Here is a 9,313-nt window from a genome sequence, read left to right on the forward strand (position 1 = left end):
CGTGGGATTCCAGTGAAACGTCTCCCCGTGGCGATCCGTTTAGAGTTAGTCCAGCCGAGACAACCGAACAGTTCCCACAAGAGCGCAATCCACAGCCTTCACTTTTCTGACCCTTTGCTGCGCCCAGCCACGGGGGGGCGTCACAGACAGTTACAGGTGGTGGCCCATCGTGGGTCGACTGAACCGTGCAAACGTGAGTGTCCACGTTTGGTCACCTTTTCTAGAGTACGCTTCCAAGGCCGGATATCTCCTGGGCTCTCTACGTGGCCATTTATAATCTTCTCATATAGTTTTTATAAAATATATACATTTGTCAAAACACATTTGTTAGAATTGCTTGAGAAATAGAGGCAGGAGGAACCGGGTAATCGGATCCAAGTGCCTCGATCTGCTGCTGCGCTTACAGCGGCTGAGTCAGGAGCCCGACGTCAGCGGGAGGGAAGGCAGGAGCAGGATTTTTAAAAGAAAGAGCGAGGGGTTAGTGAGGGGGTGGGGAGGTGTTCGTCCCTTGCTCTTCCAGGCAGGTGCCTCGGGATGCGAGCCTGGACAGTGGGGTTAGGCAAAGGGCAGGCTGTTCCAGGGTCAGTCTGGCCCCCAGCGGTTCCGGCGCCAGAGGTCTGCTGTGCTGGGTCGGGGAGCGTTCCCATGGAGCCTCAGGCCACCAAACCAGTTGGGACAACTGAGTCACGGGCAGTCCAGAGGGCTGGAAACTGGCCTGACTGGGCCATTAGCAGTCTGGGGGTTGGGGAACTGGCCTGACCCTCTCAACATTTTAGGTCATTTTCTTTGTCCTGTAACTTGGGGTTTATCAGCTCTGGAATTCCATTCCGTGCTGTGTGGGGGAGTATTTCTACTTACCTCTTGCAGAGTGAGTGGGGCCCGGTCACAGGCGTGCGCTGCTGAGGCTAAACCCACGGAGCGTGAATTCTTAATTGTGATAATATGAATGATAAAATGTGGACAACATGCTACATTATGTAGGGATACTGGAATGATAGAAAATACTTTAAGTGGCTTCCTATCTGCAAAAGCTAAGTCATGTTTAGATACAATGTGCCATTTTCAAAACCTATTTTTAGACTGATCCCGCCCAGAGAAGCGAGGGTAGTAGAGTAAAAGAGTGAGAACACAACTGCCCCACGCTGGCTGGGAAACAGCAATGGCAAAGGTGTAGAAAAAGCATGCGGTTAAGATTTGAAAGTTCATTTTTAGTTTCTTTTCTTTCCTGTCCTAACTTTTCCTGTAGTTTTAAGCAGAGAGTCATAGACAGTGATCTTGTCCAGTCTTCAGATAAATCATCTATTTTACATTTTAGGAGTTTAGCCTTGTGTGTGTGTGTGTGTGTGTGTGTGTGTACATGTGCATGTGTGCGCACACAATTTATTAAAAGAAACGGTTGCTTCAAAACAGGGCCTCTGTTTGCTAAAAGGTTAGCTGCTCCCACACGAAGTCACAGTTCCCGCGACAGTAAAATTGCCTCCTTAGAAGTCACCAGTGTGGAGAGCAGGCGGCAGCAGCAAGTGGCAAGGGGATCAGTTCTTAGGAAACAAAGATCCTGTTTTCATGCAAATACCTTTAGTGATTAAAGAAGGAAAAAAATGAACGTGTGTGAAAGCTGTTACATTTTTAGAGCCGTTGCTGAAAGCTGTTTAGCCTGGCAAACGGATGACCTTCACAGTGCTCTCAAGGTTAACGGGGCCCACACAAACGGTAATGTAATAATTTGGGTTTCCAGGATGCCCCAGGGACTTACAGTGCATGTCGCTCCAATTTGCCTGGTCCCATCTTGGGGAGGAGGGCAGTGGCGATGAGGAAATGTATTTGGAATTCTTCTGTCCTTTTGCTAAGTAAGCTCCCTTTTATTTGGAACTATCCGAAATACATAAGGAGAGATGATCTCCGTGGGGAAATCCTATAAATTCTTCCTTTTATTCCAATTACATAGGAAGCTACGACTCGTCACCCAAAGATAAAATACTCAAGTTTGTTTGTTACAGGAAACCTGTAATAAAGCATCACCCTGTGACACGCAGAGCCAGAAAACCTTCCGAGTTGGGGAGGCGGTGGGACCATGTGGCTGAAATCTGCATCTGAAGGGCCTCCTCCCTCCTGTCTCCTCCTCATGGACAGCAAAGAGAAGCTGTTCACTCCTCTCCTGAGGGTTGGGGGCAGGGGCGGCGGGTGGTGGGTGGGGGTGAGGACACTGAACAGGAGCCCACCCATGTTTCTCCCCAGTGATTGTGGTTCTCTGCTTGAATATCCTGCTGGGGGCGGGCTCTGCCGGCTGCCTTTAAGGAGGCCGAATGTTTTGGTGCTACCAGGAGGGTCTCATTCCACCCAGGGAGTCAGTTCCGAAAGACTGTAATGCAATTGGGAGTGACACTGCCCTGTAGCCCCATGACAAAGGGACTTTGAAGTGTCCTGCATTTATGACGCCTTTCTCTCTTTAATTATGTCTGTCCTTAATATTCTCCTGTTCCCTCCTTTAATGTTTTTTCCTCCTCCACGTTTTCGGCATTTTTATGATGTGCCGGTCCATTCTAAAGGGGCACATGATGTAGCGTCATCTGATTCTATTGAGAAAAACGCCCCGGTCTCCTGTGGCTGTTGGCCAAGCCAGACTATGCCTTTTGATTCAGATTTTTTTTCTCCACAGACTACAGAGGTTGTGCAGTTAAAAGGAGGAGATTCTTTCCAACTTGAAAAAGAGATTTAAAGCTTTCTTTTGCAGTCTCCTGGGGGGCATAGGTGATGCGGCTTCAAGTCAGAGCCTTAATACGTAATACAGTGTCTGGTCCATTGCGGGTGCTTAGTAAGTGCTGAATGAGTGAATAAATGAATGAATGAATGATATCAGCTTTCAGACCTATCGCACTGCATTCTTCGTATCAATATAGAAGAGTGTTTTGCCCTCCACTGACTGAAGGGGGCAGCACCTGTAGGGTACAATAGATTTATAACATGGTAGGTAGATCCAGGTCCAAATGCTTTAACTTTTTTAGACATTCCTTGACCTTTTCCAACTCTCCGTCCTTTATTTATTTATTCAGCTGTCAAAGTAAGGCCCCTCCTATGTGCAAATTATCATATTACATTGTTTTCCCTTTCTTCTTGACCGTTCCTTTTCACTTCTCCAATTGATCTATGTATTTCTGTCCATTTAACTTTTCTTTCCCCCGGACTTGCTTACCTGCCTCTGGATCACCCACCTTCCCTTCCTAACCTCCTCGTCTCTCCCTGCTTCCCACGTCCGCTCCTTGATCTCCTTCACTCCTCATCACTTCTCCCTCCCGTTCTCTGCATATGTATTTCTCACGTTCTCTTTTAAAAAAAGATATTCTATCGCCTCCTTATCCACTGGTTCCTTCTCATTTCCTGCTTTTCTTTCAAGCACAGGATATACTGTCCCTTAAAAAAACTGTACCTAAAAGCCTTCCTCAGCAGGCTGTTGTCTGGTCTTCCTGGCTGTGAGTTCAGAACCCGGGGTCCCTTCTCCATTTCTGTCCCTCTCCGTCTCACACGCAGAGAGAAAATGCTTGTATTCCATTTTCAAAATTCTGGCCTCATTATTGAAATAAAGTCTAGATATCCTAGTAGTGGCCAGGAATTCAGCAGTGCACAAGGCGCTGCTCCTCCTAAAGAGGAGAATCTTCCATGTGGTGTGGCAGGTGACACGATAAGGTTGCAAGAACAGCATCCAACCCAGAACTTGGAAGGACCAGGGCACGGTCCTCGGAAGAAATGACAGCTACCCCGAGTCCGAAAGGGTGATTTGGTGGTGGCTGGGGGACGTGGGGAAGGCAGCCGCCCACACCTGGCCCCTGGAAGCACTGCAGGAATGAGGGGGCCTGCGGAGGGTTGCTGTGGTGTGAATACGGGGAAGAAGACCAGGGTGAGGCGTCTGGATCTCCTTCTGAAGCCACAGGGAGCCACGGAGGGTTTTACCCGGCGCAGCGCCACTTCGGAGAGATGCCCCGGAAATCATACAGAGAAGGAGGGGAGGCTGACGCAGGCAGGGACGGGGAGGAGGCGGTAGTAGCTGAGGGGAGAGGCGGCGGCGGCCTCCTGTAGGGGCTGGTGGTGATGGTGGGAACAGTGAGGAATTCCGGTTTGCGGAGGGGGTAGATGGACAGGCCACGCGGACACAGTGGACAGGAGGGGGGAGGAGCAGCCATCCAGTCCCTTGGGCCCTGAGCAGAGGTCTGTTTCTGAGGCGTCACCGCAGCTGCCTTTGACCTTTAAGCGCAGGCAAGTCTTCCTAAAAGCGCCCAGACTGACGTCCCCGAGGATGGATGCTGAACGCCATCTCCTGTCTCATTGAGGTGCGCGGTGCACGGCAAGGCTGGCTGGGGGGGGGCTCTCCTCCGGCTGCAGAAAACCTGCCCCTCGAGATCCGACCACGGGGGGTTGGAGGCGCATGCTTACTCTGTGGAACACTTGGCAGTGAATTGGGTGCCATCAAATAAATGGTTATATATCGCTTACTGTCCCTCATGGGTGGGTTCAGTCAAAATAGTTGTACAAGGATGTGTGTGTCTGTGGCCACACATGTGTTTATACATGTATGTCCATTTATGAAGTGCGTGTGTGTGTGCACAAGGGTGTGTTGGATGCATCCTTTTCCTGCTCCTGCGTCCCTGGGCGGGGTGGGGGGTCCTGTGTAACACCCCCAAGATGGAGCTGGACCTGAAACTGGGTCCAGAGAACCAGGACTGGGCAGGAGGCGCTAACTCCTTTCTACAAAAGCGAGCTGAAGGATGGTGAGTGACAGTGATCACTTTTTCACCACTGCCAGGAGTCTGGACTAAATCTGAGCTGGTGGCATCGAAGTGGGTGACTCCATGGCGTGTCCCCAGCCCCCCGGGGACTGTAACCCCCTTCAAAGATCCATTGAGATAGCCTCCTATGGAAATGCAGTAAGCAAGCCCAGAGAGGCGCTTACATTTAAGAACTCTCAGAAATGCACTTACAGGTTTAAGAAAAAAGAAATCTTTACAGGGAGTAAAATGCCCATGAAAGGGATGATTCACTTTATTAGAGCAATTAAAACGGCGGCGTCTGTTTTCATCCGTCATACTCATGGCATAGAAAATGTATTGGAGAAAAAGCGATATTGACCTGGAGATGGAATTTAAAATCTAAGGAAGTTCGATGTCCATTTTTCTGAAAGAGGTAACTGAACATCTCCTGTAGGCTATAACTCAGGCTGAACCTCATCATTATGGACCAGGAGCCGGAGTGAGATCATCAGGAACCAGGAGCCAGAATGAGCGCAATCCCTACCCCATCTTTTCTGAAGCGCAAATGTAGCCAGGAGTGAGTCATTCCACAGGGTACCTCCCAGGTGGAGGGTCTTGGATATAAATGGGCGAGACTGCAGTACGGGAAAATCCGTCACCCTAACCTTGGCTGCGCCGTCCTCGTCTCCGGGTGAGTTCACTGAAATCCACTTCTCGGGTTCCGGTCCGTGCCTCGCGCCAGGTCCACGCTGCCACCGGGGAGGCCTCAGGTGACTCAGAGATGACGGGTCACCCTGGCCATCTCTGTCCCAAAACTCCAAGTGCTATAACATTTCCTTCTGGGGTGGCAAATAATTTATGCAGCAGTAACACAGGAAATGATTAATCCGTGTGGCCTTGGCTCATTGCCTTCCTCCGAGAACGTGCCAGTGGAAGAGAGACTGGAGACCGTGGTTCTGTCAAGGAAAGGTAGGCGGGGGAGTGGGGAGGGGGTGGCCTGTGTATTCAACGTGTGTCAGCAGGAGGTATCCAGAAGACAGTGGGATGTAGAGAAGAAGTACAGGTGCCATTTTGGGGGCCAGATGTGCTACTTTGCAGAGTTGTTTTAAAGGGCAAATGAAATCATTCATGCCTTCATTCATTTGTCAACTATTTATCGAGTTTTACTTCTTGCTAAAGATCCAAGATGGACAAATGTAATGTCCCTGCTCTCGTGGAACTTGCATTCTAGTAGGTAGAGCTGGGTCGAATAAATGATTGAACAAATAAGTATGCAGAGTGGCAGGCAGGTGACGAGCAGGGCGAGGAGTGAGAAGGCCCAAGCAGTGGTGCCATTGGGTATGGCGGTCGGAAAGCCTCTTTGATGGAGGGGGCACCACCCTCGTGACCTGCTGAGTAAAGTGAGGAGGGCAGAGCGTCTGGAAGCATCCAGCACTGTGCTTGGCATGTGCTCAGAACATTGTCACCACTGTTGTCATCACTGTTGTTACCATGCCTCTCACCCTTGGCCGGAATGGTGTGCTTGGGGCCTGCGTGCCCCTTTGAAATGTCGGTGGTCTGTCGAGTATTCTAGGAAGTCTGCTGTTGCTCATACTTATAATGGAGTCATATATCTGTATACGTGGCGATTTTTTTCCTCTTCAATTGCAATTTAACTTTGGAGACAGCTAAGAATGTTGAAAGGCAAAAATCAACAAAAGCTGATTGTTTTGTGTGGTTTAAAGTCTTGGAACGCTCTTCCCCATCGGGTTAAGTAAACATCTCTTGCCCACTCGCTAGTGTCAGGAGCCCTCTTTGGCGCTGGTGAAACAAAGCTGTGGAGCAGTCGGGTGTTCACCCTTAGGGAGCTTATAATCTTCTTTTGTTCCCCTCCTCATCCAGGACTTCCGTGTCGCTTGCTTAAATAGAACCAGCAGGAGGGATTTCCGTGCTGACAAGGCTCTGTGGGGTTCAGACAAAACAGGTTGCCTTTGACTGTTAACTTTGATGTTTGTTTAGTTTTATAAAATATGTAAGAGGCTTTTCCATTAGCGCATAAGACTTTCAGAAAGCTTTTAGAATCTCTTGTCACAAGTAGTTAAATATCGCTCAGGAGCGTCCCAAAGCCCGACAGCTCGGGAACTTAAACACTGTGTGTGGTTTAGGCTGAGCGTGGGGTCTGAAAAATGCACCTGGCAACGCTGTGCGGCCCTCCGGCCTCGGTCAGCCGCCTGCTCACGCCCTCTCCGGACAAAGTCAGGGGTGAAGTTCTCAGCCTCGGCCTATGTTAATGATGGGATGAAGTGGAACCTGGGAAACGTGACTTGTGCCCGAGAGACACATGTGGGGTGCATTAGTGCCACAAGTAAAGCGCACCCGAGCATCGCCCTTCTTGGTCTGTTTCTGCTTTGTGTGAGTTGCTAGTTTGCTCTGGGGCCAGACGGGACTCCCATTCAGAGGGGCCTGCTGGGTGCTCCTGTAGCCAGAGCTCCAGCGCATTCTCCGTCCATCCTCTGCTGTTCTATCGTCTGAGGCACGTCCTGTCCTGTCCTGCCCTGTCCTCTCCTCTAATTCCCTGTAGGTAGACACTTACAGATTCCTCGGTCGTCAGCCCCAGGGGGATGTAGCCTCGTGAAGGCAGGGGCTTTGTCCTGTTCACCTTTGCATGCCCAGGGCTTGGCCCCGAGTAGGTTCCCGACGACTGTTTGCTGAGAAGCGAGTTTTAGCAATGATGGATGATCCCAGCCACCACGTAACCCCCGGGGTTCGGGAGCGCTTCGCTGAGGACAGTCGGAACTCTGAAACCGGAGCCCGGCTTCTGATGTCGGCTCAGGTGGCGGAGCACCTGCCTGGTGCTCTTTGCAGGATCGTGGGAAATGCCAGTGCATGAAATTCACCGTTTTTACCAAACCTGACAGCAGAAAGTGGCACGGCGTGTCAGATGTTAAAAGAATGTTATGATGGGAGGAATACGTTGCTCGCTTTGACTGTTTTTAAATGCATATTACTGTAACCTTTCAATTTTTTTAGTTTTTGCAATTTGGATAAGGGGTGTTATCATTCAGCTTTAAGAGCAGGACCCACTGATTCAGGTTGCATGCCACCTGTGCTCTGGGTAGGGCTGCATATCGGGCAACATCCACTGTTCTAGAAACGTCGAGCTCTGTATGCTCTCTGCTGATACCCTGGCTGAATCGAGATGGTTTGACCCCTGAGTTAGACCTACGTTGGAAAAGTCTCTGATGACATTCTTTTGTGAATTCAGATAACTTGAGGACATTGCTGGCTATAATAGAGATTTTTTTAAAAGACGATAAAAAGATATCATGCCTGAAGTCTAGTTTTGTCTTATTGACAGGAATTGCCCGCTTCTCAATTTTTAGACAAGAACTAAGTGCCAACCATAGGCAGTTTTACTTGTCCAGGCAAGAAAGACTCCACCTGTAACCTGTGCCTTTCCGGTCACGTGGAGGAAGTGCGATTGTTCCGACTCCAGCGAAAAGGGCGCCGCTGAGGGACAGCGGGGACTCCAGGCCATCAGGCTAGCGGGGCAGAAACACGAGGAACCCCACCAGTGCCAGTGGGACTTCTTGCTCTGCACGCACATTTACTTTCCTACTTAGTTCAGTCTGAAGCTATTCGTGATGGCCATTCTCCTTGAGCATGTAGTCCACTTTTGGGGTCAGAGGAGGGGACGGCCCCCCGAGAACTGGCTGCTCCACTCTCTGAGAGGCACAGGCCACCCGGGAAGATACCAAGAGTCGCATCTGTGAGCTCCAGCCCCTGGGCCGGACAAAGGTGAAAAAGCAAGGTCACCAGCCCAAAGGAGAGGAGCCAAGTATGAACTGAGTGGGCAAAGCCACCCCATCAGAAGCCACTGGACCTGAGACACGGGGCTCCCCAGAGGGCCAGGGCCATGATCCTGAAAGGGGAGCCTCGTTTTCGCCTGCAGGGAGACCGTTGCCGTGATAAGGAATGATAGTTGCATACACTGGTGATTTGTACAAAATTATTCTCGAGTTTATTATTTCACAAAGAATCCTCAGAAATAGGCAAGCAAAAAATGTCACCGATGTCCCAGATGAGAAAGCTATGTATGTGTATTAATGGAATTCATTCACGGGTTTATGGACCCGAACTACTCCTGGGAGCCCACAGATCCGCAGCGGGTAGACCCCTATCCGGTGGACAGGAATGGCAATTAGTCAGCAAACAGAGCCCGGATTATGCAAAGGACTCTCTGGCGGGCTCCAGAAAGGGTTCTTTTCTGCAGCAGAGAGCCCAGAAAAATGGGGAGGGGAGACAGCCCCGAGCCTTGTGGCGACGCCGGTGGGGCGTGCTTTTGCTGAGCAGACAGACGTTTTCACAGACACCTGGGCCCTCCTCTCTGCACAAAGACTCTTTGTGAGTGTTCCCTCTGGTCAGCACTTTCCCGTTATAGGGACGGTGAAAAGGATCAGGTGGCGTCCCCGAAACAGATGTTTGTTGCTGCCAAAACAGTGTAAAAAGCACCCATCTTGAAGGTGTTAGACGGACAAACACCTGCCACTGAGCCGTGTCCCGGGCTCGTAAAGACTTCGCCCAGTAAAACTTTA

The 9,313-nt window shown here is 50.3% G+C and overlaps 1 long non-coding RNA gene across 1 annotated transcript; it reads left to right on the plus strand.

The window, feature by feature from the left end:
* The first annotated feature begins 718 nt into the window (after positions 1 to 718).
* LOC118498294 lies at positions 719 to 1,591 on the plus strand. The gene is made up of 2 exons (XR_004900814.1): positions 719 to 1,333; positions 1,435 to 1,591. It is a non-coding gene; the product is annotated as an uncharacterized LOC118498294 (long non-coding RNA).
* Positions 1,592 to 9,313: the final 7,722 nt, after the last annotated feature.

The sequence above is a fragment of the Phyllostomus discolor genome, chromosome 15 (assembly GCF_004126475.2).
Source record: "Phyllostomus discolor isolate MPI-MPIP mPhyDis1 chromosome 15, mPhyDis1.pri.v3, whole genome shotgun sequence".
Lineage (NCBI taxonomy): Eukaryota > Metazoa > Chordata > Mammalia > Chiroptera > Phyllostomidae > Phyllostomus > Phyllostomus discolor.